Source organism: Panthera pardus, unplaced genomic scaffold (assembly GCF_024362965.1).
Source record: "Panthera pardus isolate Hobbes unplaced genomic scaffold, ASM2436296v1 HiC_scaffold_20, whole genome shotgun sequence".
Lineage (NCBI taxonomy): Eukaryota > Metazoa > Chordata > Mammalia > Carnivora > Felidae > Panthera > Panthera pardus.
The window spans coordinates 5688365-5694595 of NW_026526766.1; the positions used below are offsets into that span (position 1 = coordinate 5688365).

General features: G+C 47.9%; 1 long non-coding RNA gene across 1 annotated transcript; it reads right to left on the minus strand.

Annotated features, from left to right (window-relative positions):
- Window positions 1-364: 364 nt before the first annotated feature.
- Window positions 365-4117, minus strand: LOC128778544 (uncharacterized). The gene is made up of 3 exons (XR_008424112.1): window positions 3107-4117; window positions 1648-3046; window positions 365-947 (listed from the first exon to the last, which is right to left on the minus strand). It is a non-coding gene; the product is annotated as an uncharacterized LOC128778544 (long non-coding RNA).
- Window positions 4118-6231: the final 2114 nt, after the last annotated feature.

Genomic DNA, 6231 nt, shown 5'->3' on the forward strand with positions numbered 1-6231 from the left:
CGCCTTCCTGCCAGGGCAGATGCGCACTGCCTCCCTGTGAACCCTGAGAGCCCCTGGAGAGGTTGGTCATCTGAGGTTTAAAACCTAGAGCCTGGGTTGATGGGGGGTGGGAGGGAGGGGAGGGTGGGGGAGGGGCATCGAGGAGGGCACCTTTTGGGATGAGCACTGGGTGTTGTATGGAAACCAACTTGACAATGAATTTCATATTAAAAAAAATTAAAATTGGAACTACCTTATGATCCAGAAAAAGAAACAAAAACAAACAAATAAAACCCTAGAGCCTGGGGGCACCTGGGTGGCTCAGTCTGTTAAGCCTCTGACTCTTGATTCCAGCTCCATTCAGGATGTCATGGTTTGTGGGTTCGAGCCCTGGGTTGGGCTCTGTGCTGGCCGCTCAGGGCCCGGAGCCTGCTTTGGATTCTGTGTCTCCCTCTCTCTCTCTGCCCCTCCCCCGCTCAAGCTCTGTCTCTCTCACTCTCAAAAATGAATAAATGTCAAAAAAAATTTTTTTTTAAATACAGCTTTATGCCACAACCTGATGGCAAAAATATTGTGAAGAAATCCTATTTTGTGAGTGAACTGACAAGAAATGAAGTCCAAAATCAAAGTGACGTCCAAGCAGGTAAAATCAGCAGCTGAGACGACAGCTTGAGTCACTCCTGATGCAAATGGACCAAAATCTCCCCTTAGTCCAAGGACAGCTGAGTTCTGCGGCCCTGCCCTGCGAGCCTGCAGACAGCCTTCCCGATGCCTTTCCCATCTCGAAGGAAAGTCCTGGGCTTCTGGATTCGGTGTGGGGGTGACAAATGAATGCAGCAAGGGTGTGCGCCCAGAAGCCAAGGTTGAAGGTTAGGAGGTGAATTATGACACTACACACCCCTCATCTTTCCATCGATATCTCATAATACGAACCCACAGAATACACTCATATGAGAAAATTATTTACGCTAAAGAAATACAGTTCACATAAGCAAAGGATTTTCTTGGAGAAAATCACATTTAAAAAAAAAAATTTTAATGTTTATTTTTGAGAGAGAGACAGAGTGTGAACAGGGGAGGAACAGAGAGAGAGGGAGACACAGAATCCCAAGCAGGCTCCAGGCCCTGAGCTGTCAGCACAGAGCCTGACACGGGGCTCGAACCCACGGACTCGGAGGTCATGACCTGAGCCGAAGTTGGACGCTCAACCGACTGAGCCACCCGGGCGCCCCAACATTTATACGTATATATCTGTATATGATTTTTAAGCTATAACTAGTTTAGCTGAACGTGGTAATTTTTCGATAAATACGAAAAAATAGTTACTCAACATGTAGAAAACTTCTGCGATCTGTGTAGAAGATAAAACATTCAAGGGCACCTGGGTGGCTCAGAAAGCTGAACATCCGACTCCTGATTTCTGCTCAGGTCATGATCCCAGGGTCGTGAGATCGTACTTGCGTCTGGCTCTGCACTGGCCATGGAGCCTGCTTAAGATTCTCTCTCTCTCTCTCTCTCTCTCTCTCTCTCTCTCTCTCCCCCCCCCCCCACTCTGCCCCTCTCCCCCACTCATGCTCTCTCTCTCTCTAAAATAACAACAAAAAAATAAAATAAAACATTCATTTCATGTGTTCTCAAATACATTTAAATATTTGAATATCAGTGTACCTCTGTCTAAACAAACTGTGCCTTTGTTCCTCAAAGGTCCAGAAGTTAAATGGAATCAGTTCTGGCAAGGAGGATTTCACTGACGTGGTATTTAGGAGTTGCTGCTCAAATGGCCTTGTGGTTTTCACCAGAATGATGTTTCCCTTTAAAAATAATGGTTTGATCTATTATTCAGTTTATTCGATGCTGCTCTGAGTGTTTCCGGAGCAGACGTGAGCGTGTAGACCTTGTCTACCGCAACAATGAAACAATAACACAAAGGCCCACACCCGTCTGGTTCTATCAAATCTGGAAAAGAGAACTGCACCGGAGCGGGAGGAAACATCTTCCACAAGAGTATAAAGCTGATGGCAAGCCCCCAGCAGCTGCCACGTGACTTGACAACATAGGTATGCGATGTGCTCTTTTGTTTGCTTTCATTAGTGCATGATTATTAGTGAGGTTTTTCAAGACTCACTCTGCTTCCTTGACAAAAGTGTTATGTGGGGGCGCCTGGGTGGCTCAGTCGGTTAAGCGTCTGACTCGTGACTTCGGCTCAGGCCGTGATCTCACTGTTGATGAGTTCGAGCCCCGCGTCAGGCTCTGTGCTGACATCGCGGAGCCTGCTTGGGATTCTGTCTCTGTCTCTGTCTCCGCCCCTCCCCTGCTAGCATGTGTGTTCTCTCTCTCAAAATAAATTAAAAAAAAAAAAAAAAACCTTTAAAAAATTCAAATGTTATGTGTTACGTTGTTCATCTGTTCCCGAATAGAAAAGAAAAAAGAAAAACAGCAAAGCGTGGGCCGGTGTCTCCCTAGTTAGAAAACTGTTGATACATAAAAACGTACAAACAATACATTAGTACGTTGGCATGCTGGGGGAGAAAAATTTAAGTAGCACGGAATAGTCCTCAAGACGTGGAACCTGTCCCTTTCCCCACTCCCATTTTCACTGTTCCTAAATGTTTAATGTGATTGTCTTCTTCCTCTGCATTTGCTGGCTCCATCTCAACACTTCTGCCTTTGCCAGTAATATTTTTTTTCCACTGCATCTGTGTGTTCGTTCTTTATTATATAATTTATTGGTTTTCTGGTGGTTTTCAGCTGTCTGGTCTTACCTGAAAATTCTGCAACTGCCTGTCTTCATCTCATTGATTTTATCAGCTCACCTTTGTGCCCGTTACTCATTAAATCTATATTTTCCCTAAGTTTACGATGACCTAAAACACTTGCAAGCAATTCTTTTCTTCTTCAGTTGCACGTTCTTCTCGAATGTTCCCATCGTGCCCACTTATCCCTTCTCCCTGCAGCCATGTTTTCCCCCAGGTTGAGGACACAGCCCCTGTGGGGCTGTGTGTGGCAGCCGACCTCACCCCCGGGGTCCTGGGTGCCTTTTCAAGGACTCTGGCTCCCTTGAGAAGACCTTGAAGGACTCTGGCTCCCTTGAGAAGACCTTGAAGGACTCTGGCTCCCTTGAGAAGACCTTCAAGGACTCTGGCTCCTTTGAGAAGACCTTTTCTCACCCTTTGTCTTACATTTGGCTGAACCGCTCCTGTGGGCCAGAGAAACGTAGGACTTGTCTACGTCTTCTTTCCTTTTTTAAGTTTCAGTGTAGGTGCCGAGCTATCCAAACTCGGTGGCCTTTTTCTGCCACTGAGTTCCTGCAGGAAGTGCCTCTGCTGTCAATGTATAAATGTATTAATGTTACAGATGTCTTCCCCGAATGGCTCCATCCTTCCTCCTTTTACGTCTCCCCGTTGTGGTGGAGAACAGTGAGATTTTCAAGATCTGGTGCCCTCCACGCATGTCCCCTCTCGCCCAGGATTCCCCAGAATGCGTGTGGACAGAGCTTAGTGGGTACAGGACCGCGTGTCGGCCGTGTGCGGAGTACACGCATCAGGCCCCATGGAGCCCCTCGGCCTCGGCGGGGTCATCTCAGCCCTTCTCACCCAGAAGTGCTCACGTGGCTCTGCGCAGGGCCAGCCGTGGCCATCCTCCCACCTTCCGTCTGAGCCAGAGTGTGGGGACGGCGGGGCAGCGTGGTGCTGAGGGGTGGACACAGGGGGCGCTCCAGGAAACCAGGGCAGGGGGCAGACAGTCGGGCTGACAGCTGTGGTGTAACTGCCACCTTGTCCGTTCCACCAGCCATCGGGAGAGGACCTGGCCGAGTCCCTGTTTCTCCGTGTGGGCTGGGATACTTAATGGCCAGTCCCTCCGTTGTGATAAGTGGTCAGCCCCCTTGCAGGGCCCGGTGAGCAAGCCTCCCGGGGATGCCTGTAGCTCCTTTCCGTTCTTACCTTTGTCTCCTCCTGGTCAGGTGTCTGACAATTCACTTCCAGAACGCAAGACCGGAGCCTGCAATTCTAAGTATGTTCTCAACCCTCATTAGTAGAGACCTTTCCCTCTAATATTTCATGTAAAGCAGTAGAATCAAAGCTGATGGTGACTCTGAACCACATCCCAGGGCGAGGCAGCCACAGGATACTGGACCCCCAGCCGCTTTTGTGTATCCCCTGGGGCAAGACTTCTTTTATCTGATCACAGATAACGGAGATTCTCAGCCACGGCTATCTTCCTGCCATTCAACTCTGTAACCTTTAAAAAATCCATTGTGTTGAATCATTTGCCCAAAATATAAGCTGTTCGTTCATGGTCCAGAGCTTTGCTTGTACCGGTCTTACCCCGAAACCCGTCCTCAGACCTGGCGCTTCGAAAGATAAATGATCTCATTCGGGTCCGTCTTCAGGGAGAGAATTATAACAGCCTGTGATAGGGGTTGATCCACAAGAAGTATCACTGTTTAAAAATAAAGGGTCTCACAGTAGGATATAAGTACTAAGCCATATCAAGCATCATTGTGAATGACTTCCGGAAGAGACAACGCAAGTTTGGTCTAAGGAAAGAATTTTCTGGCCTATATCGGGAGCGGTTCCACAAAGAACGACATCATCTGTGATCATTTATTTTGAAGTTATGTGTTCATGGTGATTAATAATCAACACGAGACCAAAGGAAAAAGGGTCTCGTAAATACACACATGCCTGGCAAGTGCCAGAAAATTGCTGCCCCGCAGAACAGCACTTGGAGATTGAGAAGTGCTCTCTCCCGACATCCAACCCGGCAGCCACCAGCCATATGTGGCCAGGGGACACCCGAAATGTGGGCGTTTTGCTAAGTAAAAAATATTTTGGTTTTGTTGTCGCTGTTGTTTTTTAAAAAGACAGATATATATATATATATATATATATATATATATATATATATATATAAAACACCCCTTTGTACTGTTGACTTTTTTTTCCCCCAAAACTGCAGTTTTCCAGTTTGATTTAGTGAAGACAATTTTAAAAGAACGTGTTGTTCATCTATCATCAAGAAGCCCTTAGGTAACACATATGACAACATTTGAATTATTTAAATCCAAAGATAATATTAACTGCTTTGCAACTAACCAGACACCTGTTAAACATCAGAAACCCAGGAGCGTTTCTTTTAGTTCACGTGTCCTCATTTTTCCTACAAGCATGGCTTTCATGGAGGCTGAGTTCGGCTTCCATGCACTTTCTCCTAAGCCGCGAACTCAGTGGCAGTCTTACAAAGTTCTCCAGCGAATGCCGGCATTTCCGATTCTTTCCGGAATGTGTTACTTACAATTGGTCCTGCTTTCACCGATACCAGAACCTTCGCCAGTCCGTTCCTAATGAGCCTCAGAACTTGTGATCTGCTTTGCGTTCCATCGCCACGTAGAATAAAGCACCGATTTAAAACAAACAAACAAAAAAAATAGGCGTCCTCCGCACATGCAGAGGCTGTCAACATCCGATCCATTAGGTTCGGGTTTTCTGAGACGCGTGAGCACCAAGCAGGTGTCTCACGGAGAGTTGCGGGCTCTTGGCAATTCTCCTCCGCTTGCACCTTTGTGACTCCCCAGCCCTCGGGCATCCCCTCCGTCAATGTGACCCCCGAGACTCTGCCTGGCCCTGTCTCTCCCCAGCCATTCCACTCCCGTGACCTTCTGGCTCAGTTGCTTATCCCTGCCGGGGATGACCTTCCTTTTTCTGCCTTAACGACGTTGTGCTTGTCCCCGTGTCCTGGCATTTAGACTTAAGCCTTCGTTCTTGCTCCTGAAGTTCGTCCCCAGATGTTCCCTGACTGGCTTCTTTTCACTGCTCAGGTCTCTATCACATGGCACCTCCCCTGTGTGGTCCTCCCTGATCCCCCGTCTAACGCTCTGTCACCACCCCAACAGCCACGCCGCTCCGTCACTCCTGGTCGCTGGGATTGGGCCATTCCCCGTGCAGTGTGACCATACGCTGTATTTGTCCTCCTGTTTACTGACCACCTCCTGCCGGTGTGGCCTGCCTGCCGCCCACTGAATGCCTAACCTAGCACGGTAACCGTTATGCGGTGAGCACTCGGGAAGTACTTAATCAAGTTAGGCTGCATTCGGTTGTAACTGACAATTAGGCTTATTCATGTCGCTACGATTTTCCAAATTAGTTTCTCCAATATGTTCTACTTATCATGTGAAACGAACCTCTGGCTGGAATTCTGGGTGATAGGCGTGTATGGGGTGCGGGTATCACAGCACACAGACCCCGTCACGGA